Raw genomic sequence first — 20270 nt, 5'->3', positions numbered from 1 at the left:
CAAGTGGAGTGATATACTGGAAAGGTAGGTTGAAGTTAGACTGTGAAGAGCCTTAAAAATGCCTAACAGAGGGGCGGCTAGGTGTTGGCCTTGGAGTCAGGAGTACCTGAGTTCAAATGCGGCCTCAGACACTTAATAATTACCTAGCTGTGTGGCCTTGGGTACACTTACCCCATTGCCTTGCAAAAAAACCATAAATAAATAAATAAAATAAAAATGCCTAACAGAGTAGTTTGCAGTTGATCCAAGAGCTAATAGGAAGCTGTTAGAGTTTAGTGAACAAGGGAAAAATTGGGTCAGGCCTGCCCTTTAGGATATTACTTTGTCAGCTGTGAAGAGAGGATGGACTGGAAAGAGGAGAGATTTGAGGAGAGGATATCAATTAGGAGGCTATTAGAATAGACCAGGTAAGAAATAATGAGATCCCAAACTGGGGGGGTGTGGCCATTTGAGTAGATAGATAGGAATAAAAGGAAGAAATATTATTGAGGGAAGAAACCCCCAAATTTTGTAACTGAACAGATATGTGATATGAGGGAGAGAGCAAAGTCCAGAATGACCTTATTTTTATATCTATACAAATCATGCTAATTCTGACTTCTATACCACTCAGGTCCTTTATGATAGAATGCTTTTCCCCATCCCTGCAACTATATAAATCTTTACTATTATTGAATTCATTGATTTCTATACTTTCTGAATTGCTGTCCTGGCCCAGTAGCAGTTAAGGCAATATAGCATAGTGACAGAAGAGATTTACCCCCTCAAGAGCAGCTACAAAGCATGAATGAATGAATGAATGGATGGATGGATGGATGGATGGATGGATAGATGAATGAATGAATGAAAAAGGCAATCATTAATTGATTGTTATGTGCAAAGCACTGTATTAATTCTGGGGATACAAATAGAAAAGTAAGTCACTTCCTGCTTTCAATGGTCTTATATTCTAATGGGAGAGAATATACATATATACGGTTTAGTTGCAAGTCAAATGGAAAGCTCTCATGATCCTTAGAGTGAAATGTCAAAGCAGGTGTTAGTACCTCTTCTTTAATGTAATTTCCATTGGTAAAATACTATCAGTTACTGATGGTGAACCATCACTTTGGTGACAAGAACTTTCTTTTCTGGGTCTTCAGTAGCTGTGACCATACCACCTACTAGTACTTTATGCCACAGCAATTATAAGAATCAAGATGTGTTTGGGTATTATTCTTTGAAATCTGACTTCTTCTACCATGGGGAAAGTATTATTGAACCCTGTCCCTTAGACAGACAAGTACTCAGAAAGTTTGGAATGCCATTTTTGGAATATCTGAAAGCTAGACCTTCTGCTCCCTTTGCTATAAATTTTTGATCTCCCTTGGTGCTGTGGGATCTGTACCAGAGGAGATGGCTTGAATTTTCATATTCTGGGATAGTTGAACTCCTTTACCAGTTCATATTCACTTCCCTTTGCATTATCCCTATGCTCATTCCCTTTGCTCCATTTAAATAGCCACCAGTCTAGTTCAGATCCTAGATTCCTTCTTGCTTGAAACAGTGCAGTATCCCACTAGCGGGTCTCTCTCCGTTCACTCTATCCTCTACTCAACTACCCTGGTGATTTTTTAAAGGGTAAATTTGAGCATATCACACTGCCCCTCTTTCAATGAGCTCCAGTGGTTCCCTTTTACATCTAGAATCAAAAATAAATTCTTCTATTTAGATCTTCATTTCTTGTTTCTTTCCTACTTTTCTAGTCATCTTACACTTTCTAGCGCCTTCTCACCTCTACCTCTTAGTTTCTCTGACTTCCTTCAGGAATCAGCTCAAATCCCACACTCTCTATAGAGCTTTTTTCCCAGTCTCCAAAGTTCCTTCTTTCAGTTCACTTTCATCTACTCTGAATATATTTTCTATGTAGTTAGTAATTTAAATGTGGTCTTTCCAACTAGAAGCTCCTCGAAGGCAGGGAATGCTTCCCCCCTTTCTTTGAATCCCCCCAGAACTTAACAGGGTACCTGAAACATAGTAAACAATTAATAAATGATTGCTGTAGCACTGCACAATGATCGACTGTGATTTAGCTATTCTCAGCAACACAGTAATTCAAGACAATTCCAAAGGACCCATGATGAAAAATACTATCCTTCTCTAGAGTAAGAATTGATGGAATTTGAATATAGATCAAACCTACTATTTTTCACTTCCTGTAATTTTTCTTGTCTCCTCCCCCTCCCCAGATCTGAATTTTCTTTCAAAACATTACTAATTAAGTAATATGTTTAATATGATTGAATATATATAACCTATAGAAAATTGCTTATTGTCTCAAGGAAGGAGAATGTGAGAGAGGGAGAGAGAAAATATGGAACTCAAAATTTTAAAAAATTAATGCTAAAAATTGTCTTTACATGTAACTGAGGGAAAAGTAAAATATTATTCAAAAAGAAAAAGAAAAAGAAATGATTGCCAGTTGACTAACTGACTGACCTACATGTCTATCTCTGGGATCAGAAGTTTCCAGAGATGGATCTTAAAGTTGTCATCTGATACTTGATATTCACTGATAATAACTGACTTCAGTTTAGTCTGTAGGCTCATGACTCAAAGTGTGTTCTGAGACCCTCTAGGAAACTAGCAACAGAGGAAATAACTGAAGAAGATATAGTATTCTTTGCTTCTACCACATACTTTAGCATTTAATCTTAGTCAATTATAATGCATTCATTTGGGTTGTTATATTTCCCCAATTAGAAGGTAGACTCCTTGAAGGTATATGTCTCATATATTTTTTATATTTATTTCAGTGTCTAGTTCAGTGTCAGTTGTTCAGTTGTGTCCAATTCTACATGACCATGTATGGGGTTTTCTTGGCAAAGATATGGGAATGGTTTGTTATTTCCTTTTCCAAAGGATTAAGGACAAACAGAGGTTAAATGTCTTACCAGGGTCACACAGTTACTCAGTGTCTGAGGCTGGATTTAAACTTAGATCTTCCTGATTCCAGGCCCAATGATGTATCCACTGAGCCATCTACTTGCCCTAGTTTATAGTAATTGCCACTTAAAAAGGGTTTTATACATTTTTCTTGATGGGTCAATATACTCTGTCCAAAAGGTATTGCAAAAATAATAATAATAATAATTCAGTAAATTTGCTGATTTTAACTTTTGAAAATACTTCTGAATTTATTACTATATTTTAATCTAATAAAAAGACTCTGAGATGGACTGAATCAGCATTTGTATATCTATTTTACACATGAGAAAGTTTAATATTATTTCTTATACCTATGTATGTCTTTTGGAGGGTTCAGGTTGCCTTTCCTCAAGTTGTCTCTGGATCATGTCTCAACTCAAGGAGCCTTTGAAACCATTATCTGGCTCATTTTGCTTCCAAAAAGAGCCCTCAGCTCTCTTGAAAGGATTCAGCTTAGACATTAAATATAAATGTCTAAATAAAAAAATCAGTTTCACACTAAAAATACAGCAAAATCTTGTTCCTGAGCCCTAAGACAAATTAAGAAAATGCTCCAACTTCCCACTGGAAAGACAGGATTAAAATATATTTGAGCTCATAAACAATCAATAAAGTTTTCTCATTTTTTTTAGGGACCAAGACAATCTTCCTGACTTAAGTATGAATATAGTGATGAATTATATGGAGTTAAGGGTCTTAGATTGGTTTCTCACTCTGTCCTTTACTTCTACTTGGGGCAAATTGCTCACTTCTCTTGGCCTCAGTTTTCATTCTCATATATAAAATGAAAGGGTAGAATACAGTGACCTCTAGGATCCCTTCTATCTCTAAAACCATAATTCTATGAACGCTCTTATTTTATGTGGAACTTAGTGTTACTTGCTGGTGGTGGTATTTTTACCTGTGTGACTCCTCATACAAATAAAGGACAAAATATAGTTTACAGTTCTCTCTCTTGGTTCTGTGACTAGTTGCACTTTGATTCTGCCTTCTCTTATTCTCTTTAGTTTTGTGGATCCTTCTTTGCTTTCTGGGCTCCAAGGCCCTGCTGCCACTTTAATATCCCCAGTCTGTGTAAATGAATGGCCTTGGCCCAGGCCTCTTCCAGGTCTGCGTGTGGCTCTGTGGCACCACCTGGTGCATGTTATTTTCCTTCAGGAACTGCTTCCTTGCTCTCTGTCCCTCTCATTAAGTCTCTGTCTCACTGTGTCTGTCTTCTCTGTCTCTGTCTCTCTGTCTGTCTCTCTCTGTCTCTACCTCTGTGTCTGTCTCTGTCTGTCTCTGTCTGCCTGTCTGTCAGTCTGTCTGTCTGCCTGTCTGTCAGTCTGTCAGTCTGTCAGTCTGTCTGCCTGTCTGTCAGCCTGTCTGTCTGTCTGTCTGTCTGTTTGTCTCTCTCTCTCTCTCTCTCTCTCTCTCTCTCTCTCTCTCTCTCTCTCCAGGATCATGTGACATGTGACTGCATCTTCATTTCCATCTACTTCTGCCTCTTTGCCTCCAGAGATCACACAGCTGTAATACATATCTCTCCGTATTTCACCTGTAGGGCAGCACTATCTGCTACAGCCTTTGAAGTCCTTCTTTTATAACAGCAGCTCCCTTTTTGTGTCTATTGAATATGAATTTTTCATGCATGTGCATAGAATGGATTACCTGAGTTCTCTTGGTATATCCTCCACAATGCCAAGGACTGAGTTAGGCACGTGATAAAATATTTAGCAATTAAAGTGAATGGTTGAAATAACTGATACAAACTTTGTTACTATTAGTGAAAGGGGGTTTAAAGCCAATAGAGTTTTTGTTTTAAGAATCACACCCTTTGTGACTGATATTTCTTTAGGATATTTGCTAGAACTGCTCTTCCTGGGATGATTCCACACCTTTCAATCAGGTCAAAATAGGCCACAATCATCATATCAGTCTGCTTCATTGCACCATGATGATTCATTGGGAGAGAGGTAGTAAATTTCCCATTGGCCTCATCTCTTCTGGATGTGCATTTTCCAAGGTTCCTCCCACTTTGCCTGCAACTAGGCATATATGCACTCCATTTGAGGATAATATAAATATGTTATTTATTTAATTCAAGTACTTGTTCAATATTTGCTCAGCTGTCTGTATGCCCATTATACCTATCTTCCTCAGCGCTCTGGGTCATAATCCTAGATTAAAAAGCTCCAGAGAGCAGGGTTCATGTTTATTCACTCTCTTTATTACAACATCAAGCATAAACAATCCCAGGTGAGTTCTTAATAAGTATTTTTTTATGCTGATGAAATTCTAATGTGATGTTACTTTTTGGCATGGCCAGGCATTAGAGCAATGAATAAAAGAATCAAACAATATTTTAACTACCTTACAGGCACTTACTATACACCTGTTACTAAATTACAAATGCTTTGAATTCAAAGATGAAATTGTCTTTTCCTCAGGAATCTTATATTCTTTTCCTCCCTCACTTCCTTCCTTCCTGCCTGCCTGCCTTCCTTCCTTCTTCTGTCTCTGTCTCTCTCTTTCTTTTCATTTCTTCCTTCCTTCCTTCCTTCCTTCCTTCCTTCCTTCCTTCCTTCCTTCCTTCCTTCCTTCCTTCCATCCTTCCTTCTTTCCTTCCCCCTCTTCCTCTCCCACTCTTCTTATATATAGTTATAATATATATATGCATATAGCACATATATAATCTCTTTCTTGTGTGTGTGTATATATATATATATATACACACACATATTCCATATGCACAAAAGAAGCTCTGCTGTTATACAAGGACTTCAAAACTGTAGCAACCATATACTTGGATATGGAGAGAGAACTGTACTACATTTGCATGCTCCCTGAAAGTTCATATATAAATATATATTATATATATATATATATATACATTCAAACATACTATATATATATATTTGTAGTTGGAGTATATCTATATATTATATAAAAATTATAGTAGGATGATGCTTGTTCTTTGTTCTCAAAGAAGATCATAACATGAGGGAGGTGATGCTATTTCAAGCATGTGAACTGGATTTGAGTGAGGATGGGCTATGCTAAGCCAACAACCTCACTTTCTCCTTCAGATCATCTGGTTTCAAATATGACCTCAGACACTTACTAGTTGTATGACCTTGGAGAAATCACTTAACCCTGGTTGCCTTGTATTCAGGGCCATCTTCCGTCATTCTGATACATATCTGGCTACTGGACCCTGATGATCTGGAGGAGAAAGTGAGGTTGTTGGCTTAACATAGCCCATCCTCACTCAAACACAGTTCACATGCAGCCATCTGAATGCCCTAATTATGATTTATCTATATTGCCTATTATTATCTATATTATCTAATTATATGATATAATAATATATTATATAATTGTATAGTCTTTCTTTTTCTCCAACTATTCTTTTATATATGTACATATATATATGTACACATGTATATGTGCACAAGCATACATACCTGAAAAAAAATTAAGAGGTAATTAGTAGGGAGTAAATTACAGTAATGGGGGCTATCTAGTATAAAGGCTTGGAGACTGGTGATGGAATGTCAAGTAGGCTACTTTGAATGAATAGAAGAGTGGGAAGAAGGAATACAGTATAAGAAGACTATAGGAAGAGGCCAAATTGTAAAGGGATTTTAATGTAAAATGGAGGAGTTAGCCTAGATGCAATACAGAGTCAGAGTTTGTAGTAACATCAAACTTGCCCTTTAGGAAAATTATTTTAGTGGCTGTAAGAAAAGATATATTGAAGTTAAGAGAGGCTTCAGGTAGATCAAACAAGAATTTATCACAATAATCCAGGAAATGGTTAATGGACTGAAGAAGTAGTTATGTCAAGAGAAAGGGGGTAAAGAAACAAGCATTTATTAAGGACCTACTAGGAACTTTACAAATATTATTTCAGTTTGATTCTCATAATAACCCTGTGAGGTAAGTGATATTATTATTCCCGTTTTATAATCAATGAAACTGAGGCAGATAGAAGTTCAATGACTTGCTCAGGAGTAAACAACACAGCTACTATGTATCTGAAGTCACATTTGAACTCAGGTCTCTAGATTCAGTGCTCTAGCCATTCTTCCACTTAATTAACATAAGTGGAAAGGAGGGACATATGTAAGAAATTATTTGGAGATATAGTAAAATGTAACTATTTACTATATGAGGCGAGTAAGTGGAGTAGAATAAATCACAAAGTTTGTGAACACAAGTAATTAGAAGAATAGTAGTGTACTTATCAGCAATAGGGAAATCTAGGAAAAGCATAACATAAGCAAATTCTGTTTTGGATGTGTTAAGTTTGGAAATTCTTATAGTCCAGGAAGTTGGAAATGTCAAATTGGAAATTTTCAATTTATATGCCTTACACCACCATATAAATAGTATTATAGAATACTAACCCCTTCCAAAACAGAATGAAGAAAGGCTGGAGAGGGATATAAATAAGCTTTTGTCTTTGGAATGAGTCATCATTTCATGAATCGGGGCAGCTCAGTGGTCCTAAAGAGAACCATTTTTTTGGTTCACTCTTTCAGGCAAAGTTAATTTGACAAGTAGTAGACATTGATCAGCAATTTTCCATGAGAGATGGAAATTTCTAATCCTGTAGATTTTAGCGAAGGGAAGGGGATGCCTAGGAAGGAGAAAAAGATATGACTAGAATGAGACAGTCTGTTGGAGAAAGGTAGGATAAATCAGTTTTATTTTTTTTCTGAACTATGACAACCTGATGTCTATTACAGCATTTTGAGGTTTTAAAAATGTTTTCCTTATCATATTCTTTGATCCTCACAACAGTTCTATGAGGCAAATTATTGGTTCCAATCCCCCATTTTATAGTTGAGAGCACTAAGGGCTCAAAGAATTTAGGGAACTTGTCTAGTGATGCATAGCTAGAAAGTTTTGCAAGTGGGATTTGAATTCATCTCTCTCTTGACTTCAAGTTCATTCTTTCCAAATCATTTCACATCACATTACCTCTCATAGCATACATTTTCATAATGTAATGTTATTCTTTGCCATTCTTGTTTAATCGTTTCAGTCACATCCAACACTTTGCGGCTCTATTTGGAGGTTTCTTGGTTAGGATATTGGCTTGGTTTGACACAGTTTGACACTTCATATTCCAGATGAGGAACTAGGTAAACAAGGCTAAGTGACTTGCCCAAAGACACACAACTCTGTGTCTGAGGTCAGAGTTGAACACAGAAATATGAGTTTTCCTGACTCCAGGTCTGACCCTCTACCCTCTGCACCACCTAGCTGTCCCTTTTTTTTTGTGAGACAGTAGGTATAAATACCAAGTTGTAAATACCAAGATGCCAATCATAAATAATTTCCAGAACATCAGGTGTTTAGGATTATTCATATAGTCTCTTTAGTACAAACAGAAGCAAAGATAATGTGTTGAGTGTTTTTATAATAAACTTCTCATCACTTTTCTATCCATACAAGAGTAGCAGATTGGTAGAGTAGTCTAGAATTCTGGATTGGGAATCAAAGGGCCTGGATTCAAACTCCAATTCTGCAGCTTATTGCCTCTATGACCTCAGGCAAGTCACTTCAATGCTCTTTGCCTCAGTTTCCCCACTTATAAAATAAAGAGTTTAGCTTGGAGAACTTCTAAATCCCAGCTTTTTATTTATGATTCCTCAAGTGAAAGTTAGAAGACCTGGGTATAAATTCAAGCTATATTATTGACGAAGTATGTAATCTTTTTTAAAGATTTTTTTTGCAAGGCAATGGGATTAAGTGACTTGCCCAAGGTCACACAGCCAAGTTGTATTAAGTGTCTGAGGCTGAATTTGAACACAGGTCCTCCTGACTCCAGGGATGTTGCTTTATCCACCGTACCACCTAACTGTTCCTAATTTTAGGCAAATGATTTTCATTTTCTGGGCCACACTTTTCTTATTGATAAAAGAGGAGTGTGTTTGTGTGTGTGTGTGTGTGTGTGTGTGTGTGTGTGTGTGTGTGTGTTTGTGTGTGTGTGATCATACTAGAAATTTTCTAAGGTCTTTTTCAATTCTTATAAGACTTTGCCTAACGTCTTTAACTATGTTCTAACCCTGCTCAGCGTTTAAGTCATAATTACAGTTTTGTTGGAATGTATTGGAATTGACTATGTAGATAGACTGCTAGAATGTTTATTAATTTTTTTTAGGGCTGAATCTGGGAAGGTAAATGATGAAAGATTTCCTTCTTCAGAATGTGGAGACCATTATTTCCTTGAGTGTGAAAATCAGATTTAGGTTTTCTTGGAAATTTGGATTTGTGGAGACCTGAAACTTTTGTCCACCCAGATTTTCATAATCTTTAAGGTTAGTGATAAGGACAGCATATCACAAGTGGGTTCAGCTAGGAGGGAGATTAATTATAGTAATAAATGTGAGAGCCACTCTTCTTTTTTTCCTTTTTCTGAACTTTCTCCTGTAGACTTTAGACAGGTTTACAGCTAGTTGAAAGAGAAGATTTCTCTCTTCCCACTCCTGGCAGTAAAAAAATCATGATTGACATGAACAGCTCATGAAAGACTGCTTAAGTTTTCCCAGGTAGCCTGAGAAGAGAGTTCATGATTGTCTTATGTCTTTCTGTTTCCATTTCTGAGCACAGGTCGAAGACTAGAATTGAGAATAACCTTTTCATTCAACTTTGAGAGTTCCCTAGAAAATTAGAGTTTCTGAGTTCAATAGCTAGGTGCTGGCCTCCCAGAGGGAGATTTTCCCAAGAACAGTCTTGGAGAAGGAACTATATTTGTCTTGGATGAGGAGAGGCATGTTTTGGAAAGTGCCAAGACAGCTAACACTTCAGAAGAGCCCCATAAACCTCAGGTTATAATCTGAGACTACGCATCTATTGTAAGGAAAGGAAGTGTTTGTTTATTTAACCTTTGCTTTTTCTTTTCATATTTCTAGTTGCTATTTTAATTTTGTCCTTTCTTAATTGTATTGCCTTTTAAAATTTATTTTATTTTATTTTTTATTTTTGTAAAGCAATGGAGTTAAGTGTCTTGCTCAAGGTCACGCAGCTAAGTAAATATTAAGTGTCTGAGGTGGGATTGGATTTCAGGGCCAGTAATCGATCCACTGCATCACCTAGCTGCCCCCTTTCTTAATTGTTTTGCATTGGAAAGGTCTCACAAGAACCAAGGAAAATGATAACCTGTAGTAATTTCATAAACTGTTATTTGCTATATATATTATATATATGTACACACATACATACACATATATGTACATATATATATATATATATATATATATATATATATATATATATATATATATATATACACACACATATGTATATAAAACCATGCATTTGGGGATAAGCATTATCCTTAAGCATTATTCAGCTATTAGAAGTCTAGCTCCTTGTAAAAGGCTGGGGAGTATTTAAGAACTACATTTCAGGGAATTTGCTGAGATTTTTATCAATCAAGAAGAACTCTATGCTTGAACTCTCCCAACCACTCCAATTTGAATTATCAGGTTTTGGAGTGTAGTAGATGAAGGAACTCCTGGTGATGGCTACTAACTGGTGTTATGAGGCTTAGAAAGGCTCACAATTTCTTCTTATTTTTTTTTGCCTTGTAATATATTTCATTAAATATTTCCAATTATATTAAAATTTTTTAATATTCATTTCCATTTATTTATTTTTTACTTTATGGAATAAAACAAGTGTTTCCTTAACATAGTTTAATAAAAAAATGATTGCACATGAAACTGAAAATATATTATATACAGTTTGCTATTCCTTTAAAATATACAATAGTTATCAGGTAAATTTAAAAAATCTTGTAATTAATGAAAATTTAAAAATCATATAATAAAGTTATGTAAAAAATCAATTTTGTAAGATCAAATCTGGAAAATTCTGGAGAACAAGCTAGATTCAAAGCAATGATAATCAAAAGATTTCTAGCACCCCTTGTCTTTTCCATTAACACCAGCATTACCCCCCCCCACACACACAAATAATGTTGTGGAATTATTGATTAGTTAAAGCATGTCAGTCTTTTTTGTAGGTGATTTTTGAAATTTAGAGATTTCTACAGAATAAAAGGGAGACCTAGTGAATGATATTAGACCTCTACTTGATAAGGGTTAAATCCTGACAGCATTTGCTATTTTGTGAGCCTGCTTCTAGGAATGCCTTATAAAAGAACCTGATCTCTCAGAGCATTGGAAACTATTCTAGGTTTGTCTCTGGTCTACTAACCTCATGGTAAAGAAATGATTTTCTGATTGGCTGATGAGTCAGAACTGGATGTTCATGCAAAACTTACCAACTGTCAAAATTAACCACTTGTTTCTTTTTTGTCCGACTGCACTCACACAGGGAGGCAAGGACTGATGCATGAAAATGTTTGGATGGAGAGAATCTAGCTAGTGCCAGGACCTATCTCTCTCTCTCTCTACCTGGGTCAACATGAAGCTGTGAGCACTTGGTCCTTATGTTTCTATCTTTGTGTCTGTTCTTGTTTGGGGTGAAGGAATATTGAAAATGGAATGGAATGGATCCTACTGCTAAATTGTGAGCTTCAAAAGATGAAAAACATAAGCTGCCAGAGATACAGGGATGGAAATTCATGTCAAGACTTGTGGATGATCAGACTGGTAAATATTAAAAACATTGTAGTAATTTGTTTAAACTGCCCCAACAGTGGATAGAAGGCACTCATGGGAAAATAACAGGTCCATTGGCTAAATAGCCTTCAGAAATGAATTTGGTTGGGGTGAGTGCTTTGAGTAATTGCTTTTTTTAGCCTACTCTCCTGGGAAAGCAAGGTGATAAGAAATGCCTCCTGGGTATTGGGGAAAATGTTTGTTCTTTAGTTCTTATTATATCTTCTCCATAATATCCTTTGTAAAATTAGCTGATATTAACTGGTCAAAGCACTAACCACTAGCAATTAATTTGGAAAAAACATAGTAGAATGGGAGCTTGAATTCATGGCAAGTAGAAAGATACTCCTAAACTCCTCAAAGGACCTCCTAGTACCCTCAGGGATAGATGCAGCCAGCTCTGTTGTGGGGTCCCTCATTGTGAAGCTCAGCAGGGTCAGTATGAGTTGGGATATGGATCCTCAGAACTTATAAGGGCTATAATACATTTTTTAAAGATTTTTTTGGAAGGCAAATGGGGTTAAGTGGCTTGCCCAAGGCCACACAGCTAGGTAATTATTAAATGTCTGAGACCGGATTTGAACCCCGGTACTCCTGACTCCAGGGCCAGTGCTTTATCCACTACGCCACCTAGCTACCCCTATACATGAAGATTTAAAAAAAAAAAGATCATAAGCCTGTCCTAGATGAATAAGATAATAAAGATGAGACCTTTATTTGAGTTCTTTCTTTCCCAAAAGTGAAGCTGTTGAAAATTTTTTGACTTAGTTACAATTATAGACTTCAAAAGGTGGAAGCAGTAAACAAGGAGAAATAACAACTACATCTTATAATTTGAGAGGAGAAAAAAGTTATGATATGGTGGCACATTCAATTTTGGGAAAGCAAATTTCAAAGGGATCAGGGAAAGAATAAGAAAGTTACCTTGATTTGAAATTATGTAAGAGAAGTTAACATGAGAAGGATGAAAAGTTCAGAAATTATGAAGACATAGTTAGTAATTATTCCATTGAAGTAGAAAAGGAGGGACTTCAAGAGAAGAAAGCAAGGGTAGATATTTGATTATACAGTCTTAGTGTCTATGGAGCTTGAAGTTCTATATGGTTGATAGTTAATATGAAATCCTCACCCTATGAAATCCACCACCTAGTCCTCACCCTTAGAATATGAATATTATTTGCCTGATCCTGATGGTGGTTGATTAGTTTTTGCCCAAAGACAAAATCTCCAGAATCAACCTCACTCTTAGATAATTATTAAAATGTATAAATGATATTATTCTCTTTCATATATCTTCTAACTTCTCAGTTGGTATAAAAATGTATTTTTGCCTGTATGCTAAGGAGCAATCATTGTTCCTCTTTGTTGCGATTCCTTGTTCACAAATAGTGAAGCATGCCTACATGAAAAAACAATGATTGTTCATACTTTAGCCAAAGCAAGCTAAAAGTTAAAGTGTTGATGTCATAATGAAATCAAGAATCATGAACAAACATAATGCCAGCAAGGCTTCATCAACTTAGATGATGCTAGACTAATCTCAGTTTCTCCTTTAACAGAGTTATTATATTTGTATTTCAGGTGAACATTATACGACTATATCTTGATTTCATCAAGATGTGACATTTTTTTTTAGTCTAGCTTTATAGCTAAATGAGGTCTAGCTGATAATACATGTATTTGCAACTGGCTGAACTTAGAACTTGACTCAAAGAGTACATATTAGTGTGTTATGATTAAAGTGGAAAGATGTGTTTAGTGAATTCTATGGTAAATCAGTCCTTAGACTAGGAGTTGTGTTCATTATCAAAGACTTAGATGAAGGCAATATAGAACATATACTGTGAGAAGGGATGGATACTAAATTCAATTTTAGAAAAATGAAGAAAGATCTCAAATATTAGAAAATTGAGCTAAATCAAATTGGGTGAAATTTACAAGGAATAAGGAAGATCTTACACTTTTAGAAAAAGTAGCTTCCACAATTACAAAATAGAGGAGGACATGGCCAAAATATCAGTTTGAATATAAAAGATTTGTACATTATTAGTGGATTTCATGCGCTATATGAATTGGCTGTATAGTATGATAGTCAACAAAAGCTATAATGATCCTAGACTGCATTGTGTCATGTTTGTATTGAAAGAGGTGATGCTTTTGATATATTTTACCAAGTCAAACAACATCTAGTATGTTATGTTCAGTAGAAGGTATCACACTATAGTAAGAACATTTACAAACTGGAAAGTGACTCAAGGATGCTGTTCAGAATGGAGACCATGTAGGGGCGGCTAGGTGGCGTAGTGGATAAAGCACTGGCCTTGGAGTCAGGAGTACCTGGGTTTAAATCCGGTCTCAGACACTTAATAATTACCTAGCTGTGTGACCTTGGGCAAGCCTCTTAATCCCATTTGCTTGCAAAAAACCCTAAAAAACCCCAAAAGAAACAGAATGGAGACCATGCCTGGTCAGGACTTATTGAAAAACTAGAGCTGGTTGGAAAGCAAAATTAAACAGACATAGAGGACTTAGGATCCCTAGTTAACTTCAGGGCTTGGAGATGCACCATTCCACTGGCCATAGAAATTATCACATCTAGACTCTCTCAGTCAACTCAGGAATCCACAAAGGTCTTTTGAACCTTTCTAGTCTGACGATTGAAATCTGAAAGAGCAGGAAAGAAAGATTTGAGATTCAGAGCAAATTGATTTTTTTTGTTTCTTGTTTTTTGAAATATGACTCACCTAAGGTCACACAGCTAGGTAAGTATTGCTGTATTTTGCCATATATAATATACATCTTAATTTTAGGGCTAAATTTGAAAAAAAGCATTACATAAAGTTAATTGAACTCAAGTTTTATTCATCATGAATTTCAAGGACCTTCTGATCATAGTTTTTAGGTATCTTTTGGGCAAGACTGGTTCATGGGCACATGCTTAGTCCATTCTCTTTCATGAACCTGAAGTACCAGTTTTGCCCTTCTTTGAAGTTAGTCACTTCTTTTTCATCAGCACTTCTTGTGCTAAACCATCTTTGTAGACATAGTAATTCCCATTGCTCTTTGCTCTTCAGTCCATATCTTCAATTTCCTCTCTAATTCAGGCCATTTTGCTGACCTGCCTCTCATGGCCTTCTTCTGCCATGGAGTTTTCAGGAGGATTTCTGCTTCCCATAGCCAGTCTCTGATTGTTTTCTCAGGACCAACCTGAGGTTCAGCAGTATGATTTCCATTCACTTTTGCAAACTGAACCACTTTGAACTTGAATTCAGCACAGTATGAAAATATTTTCTGAGCCATTTCTGGGTAGAATGTGGCAAAATGTAACCTAATATACTAGTAACAAATACAAAATAATGAACACAAAGACAACAAGAGCAAAAAAAGCAGGAAATGAAAGTATAAAAATCTATAAGCATTGTAAAAGATGCTCTCAGTTTTTAGACCCAAAATTTCTTGAAAAGGGTATGTCTTATACATGGGGAAATATGGTATATAACTAGGGTTAAATTTGAACTCAAGTCCTGACTCCAGGACTGGTGATCTGTTTGCTGCACCATCCAGTTGCCCCTGAACACTGATTTTTTTTTTTTAAGCCTATACATGCCAACAAATTGGGACTAGTTCTCCTCACTCTGGCACTGAACCTTGAAAAGGAGGAGGCAGATTTTCATGTATTAAAAGAAAGTAATTAACAGGATATTAACCATGATAGAAGACTAGGTAATCTGATTTTTAATTAGAGAAAATATTAGAAACTTTCTAGGTTGGGAGGGGGGAGAGTAAACAGGTACAATTCTCTGAAATGATAAAAAAAAGGCATTGTACTTCTCAAGTATCTGTATTCAGTCAAAGAAACATGGAAAGGAACTGATTATTTAGTGTGCCATCAGTTTTCAGATAGGACATATGAGCTGCCTAAAATGTATAATGGTGAGAAAACTTGCATCTGATTGAGTTTCTGGTCAGGATTATCTATGTCCTTAGTTAAGGGACTCTAAGCAACAAGTAGAGGTGGTTCAACTTCCCAGACATGCAGGACTTGGTTCAAAAAATGCAAAAAAGTTCCCTAACCCCTCAATTTTCAAAACTGAATATTATTTTCTCATAAGACAGAAATTGCATTAGACCCAGAATTGAATAGAAAGGGATTTGTGCTAGAGTCAGAACTGAATCACAAGATAGAATTTGTATTTCAACCCAATTCCTACAATTCCCACAGTAGTCAGTCTACACTCCCTATCTAAGGTTCACAACACCTAAGCCTAGTCAAGTTGGGTTTCTGAACCTCCTGGTATTGTCCTTCCCAAATCAGAGCCTGAGTTTGGTTCAAATCTATAATAATTGAACCTAGCTCTAGCCTAGTGGAGAAAGCAGTTTCAGGGCCAGGAATAGCTGAAGAATGTTTAACAATTGGATCTTCAGGAAAAAAAAATGTATGTACAATATTTTAAAGTTTAATCTGCATTGTTATTACTTTCTTGAGTCTATACAATAATAAAAACAATAAATCAAACTCATTTGTAGCATCTGTCAAATTCTGAGAGTAAATGCTCTTATTGAAAATTTGACAATTGGCTATGGAGTTGATTAGTTCCAACTGTACACCCTTGAATCAAGGCACTGGGGTGGGGGTGGGGGTGATGAGGGGATGTGGACCAACCAGACTTCAGGAAAAAGGCCCACCCAAGACAAAATTGAACTTGGTGACAACCCAACACCTATGGATAAAGGAATAATCCCTGAACCCAAAACTAGTGGACCATGACCTCAGATGGAACCTACAGCAGAGAGAAGTCCTAGAACCCTGGGATAATAGGGAAACCCAGGCAGTGTCCTCTCAGAGTCCCTTCTTTGAGAACTAAAGACAAACAACAACAACCAAGAGGAGTATAATCTGGACTGTTATGCTCAGGACCTAGCAGCTCTTGCCCATACCATTTAGTTATGAAGTATGATTCAAATCAAGACCATGAAGAAATACTTGCTTTTGAGAGCTTCCCAGTATATTAAACCTGAAGAAGATAATGACCCCCAAACAAATCCAGGTATAGTTTCAGAGAAAAAAAACAATGCCCTGACCACAGGCCTGAAAGAGTATCTGAAGAAGATGGAACAAGAAATACAGAGTGGAAAAGGTGGGGAGGAAATAAAGACAAGGAAAACTGGTACCTTAGAACAGACAATGGAAAACTGGGCCAGACAAAATAATAACTCAATAATACCAATAAAAAGTTAACACAAGATAATATTGATATTTTGAGTATATAAAAAAATTAAAATTTCCTGCATAAAAATTTCAGGTAGTAAAAATTATGAGAGAAGCAGTTTAACTAGGAAAAAATTTGCAACAAGTTTTTTTGCTAAAGGTCTCATTTCTAAGGTATATAAAGAACTGATTCAAATTAAAAGATTATGTGGTATTTCTCAATAGAAAATTATTAAAGGATATCAACATGTAGTTTTTAAAGGAATAAATCCAAGTTATCAATAAGTCTATCAAAAATTGCCTAAATCACTGATAATTTAATGAGCAATACTATTAAAGTAGCTTAACAGATGGCAAAAAGGAAAGTAACAAATGTTGGAGGGATTGTGGGAAAATGAACTATTGGTAGAGCTATGAGTCAGCCCAGCAATTGCCAAACTCTACATACTTTTTGACCCAGCTATACTACCTCACCTAGCTAAACTATCTCTATACTCTAAAGAAATCAAAAAGAAGAGAAAAGAAAAATTGTTCAAAAAATAATTATGCACTTTTTTTATGGTAGACCAAAATTGGAAAGTAAGAGAGTATCTTTGTATTGGGAAATGACTAACAGACTGTAGTATATGAATAATGATGGAAAATTATTATTCCATAAGAATATTCCAATATTCCAATCTCAGAAGAAACTGGGAAGAGCTCAAAAACTTGTTATGTACCTTGCCGCTAACTAATCCATCACTCATAACCTAATGCTTGTCTCAGAGGAAAGTTGAAGAGGTGGGAGACAAAGATGACAAGCTCTTGGTTTATTTTACAGAATGCCAGAGCTTAAATATCCCTAGTCCTTCCTTTACTTCCAGTTCACATGTTATTCTCCAATTAGCAAATCAAACAAATGCTAGTGGACTGCAGGTGATAAAGTTTACTTCCTCAGGCTAGTAAGTCTCACACAATGCTCCAGGAAGTGCCAACACATAAGCAACAGATGAGAAGATCCGGAGAGCTGACCCAGGTGAGCAGACCATTGATGAACATGGGCAAGAGGATCTTTAAGTCATTCCCAGTCATGAAATGACCTTCCTGTGACCCTCAACAGTCTCTTACAAAAACTGATGTAGAATATAGTGAACAGAAGCAGGAGAACAAATTATATAATGATAGCAACTTTGAAAGATTTTAGATCTAGAACAATGCCATGAAACACCAGGAGCCCAAAAGAATAAAGGCAAAACATACTACTGATTTCCTGACAGAAAGGTAATAAACTTTTCAAAAAAGCAAACAATATTTTGTTCCCCCCCCCTCAATTACCTGGAAAACAATTTTTAAGATTTTTTAAAAAAAGTTTTGAGTTCCAAATTCAATTGTTCCCTCCCTTTTCTTCTCCCTCCCTAAAACACATGCAATCATGCAAACTTGTAAAACATTTCCATAGTAGTCATTTTGTGGAAGAAAATTCAAACAGAAAGACAAAGAAAGAAAAGAAAGGATGAAAGAAAGAAAGAAAGAAAGAAAGAAAGAAAGAAAGAAAGAAAGAAAGAAAGAAAGAAAGAAAGAAAGAAAGAAAGAAAGAAGGATAAAAATAGTATGCTTTAGTCTGGATTCAGATAGCATCAGTTCTTTCTCTGGAGGCAGATAGCATTTTTCATCAAGAATTCTTTGGGATTGTTTTAGATTATTATATTGCTGAGAACACCAAAGTCATTCATAGATCTTTATTATACAATAGTACTTTTTTGTGTGTACAATGTTCTCCTGGTTCTATTCACTTTGTTTAGTAAAGTGATGAACTTAAAATGAAGAAAAAGTAAAAATATCAGGCATGACTAATGTTGGAACTTGTTTTTTTAAAACTAGGTAGATAATTATTGAAGAATTTGCTTTTAATTTTGCTTTTCTGTTTTTTTTATCAGTGGGGGAAGGGTAATAGGAGCAGATGAAGAAAATTTGAAGAAATTTTTTTTTAAATGAAAGAATTAGATGTATTTAACCTGGAGGGAAAAAGGACTTAAAATTTGGTGGGGTATGAAGTATCTCATTAGCTACATTTTGTTCTGCAGAGCTACAAGCAATAGGGTAGAAACCTGAGAGACATATTTTTGATTTGAACTTATGAGCAATTCTTTCAGGTTTCACTATCCTACTCCATGTATATGCTTTTTCATCTTGACCTGTTTCTAGAGTAAACAGAGCTTTTTATTCACTCTCAGGGTTCTAGAGTCATATTAAAGGGCAGGGTTCTCTAATGTCATAGGTTCCAGATCCCATTTTATGTGTTCTCTTCATGATTTCATATTAAACAGACAGATTTAAATGGTTTTTAGAAAAGGGTATTTACTAAGTTGATACTTGATAAAAAGAAGTCATTCTTTGCCTCATTTCTTACCACTTCATCACTTCATCATTGAGACTGAGTGGTATCAACTTTTATATCTCAGGAGATCAAGAAGTTAGCAACTATTTGAACCTTAGTCTACTGTATCAATTAACTCTTTTTTTTTGGTAAGGGAATGTGGTTAAATGACTTACCCAAGGTTACACAGCTAAGTAAGTATCAAGTGTATGGGACCAGATTTGAAACCAGACCTCCTGACTCCAGGTATGGTGGTCTATCCACTGGGCCTCCTAGCTGTCTCTTATCATTAATATCTTGAGGATAGTTTCTTTGCTTTTCTAGGGGAAAAAAAAAAACAAGCCTAGATAGGAGGTATCTTTCAGTCTTACTGTTACAGGTGTCTACCAGATAAATAGTGAAAGTTGCTCCTACTATAGTTGTGAATTTTCCCTCTCATCCTGCTAGTCTATTTGATGAGAATAATTTTTTTCCTCTTTAAAAAAATTTATTTTATTTTTTCAATAAATGAAATCCATCTTTTCTTTCTTCTATTTCCTTTCTATTAAAAAAAAGTGTGAAAAGCAAAACACATGTAATAATTATGCACATTCGAAGAAAATAAATTTTTGCACTGGGTATGTATATCTACATTATATGTAGATATCTAAATGCAGATACAACTACACACACACAAACATGCACACAAATATCTCAATCTGAACCATGATTATATCACCTTTCTCTAGAGAGGTGGGTAACATGTTTCATCATGATTTCTCTGGAATCAAGATTGTTTAATTCATTGATCAGATTTAAGTATTTCTTATTTTTAAGTATTATTATTATTATTATTATTATAGTAAAAATATTCTTTTTTAGTTAGGCTCACCTCATTCTGAATCATTTTATACATGTCTTCCTAGTTTTCTCTGAAAACCCTTCAACATTTCTTACATTTAAAATGGATAGAATACATTACTAATCCCATAACATTGATATCCCATAAATTTTTAGCTCAATTTTTGAGCATCCTCTTAGCTCCCAATTCTTAGTTCTCCAATTTTGCCATTGATTCTTTGCTGCTATCAATATTTTTGAACATATAGGACTTATTCCTCTTTCTTTTATCTCTTTG

The sequence above is a fragment of the Macrotis lagotis genome, chromosome 4, assembly GCF_037893015.1.
Source record: "Macrotis lagotis isolate mMagLag1 chromosome 4, bilby.v1.9.chrom.fasta, whole genome shotgun sequence".
Lineage (NCBI taxonomy): Eukaryota > Metazoa > Chordata > Mammalia > Peramelemorphia > Peramelidae > Macrotis > Macrotis lagotis.
Note: the sequence above shows the minus strand (reverse complement) of the source record.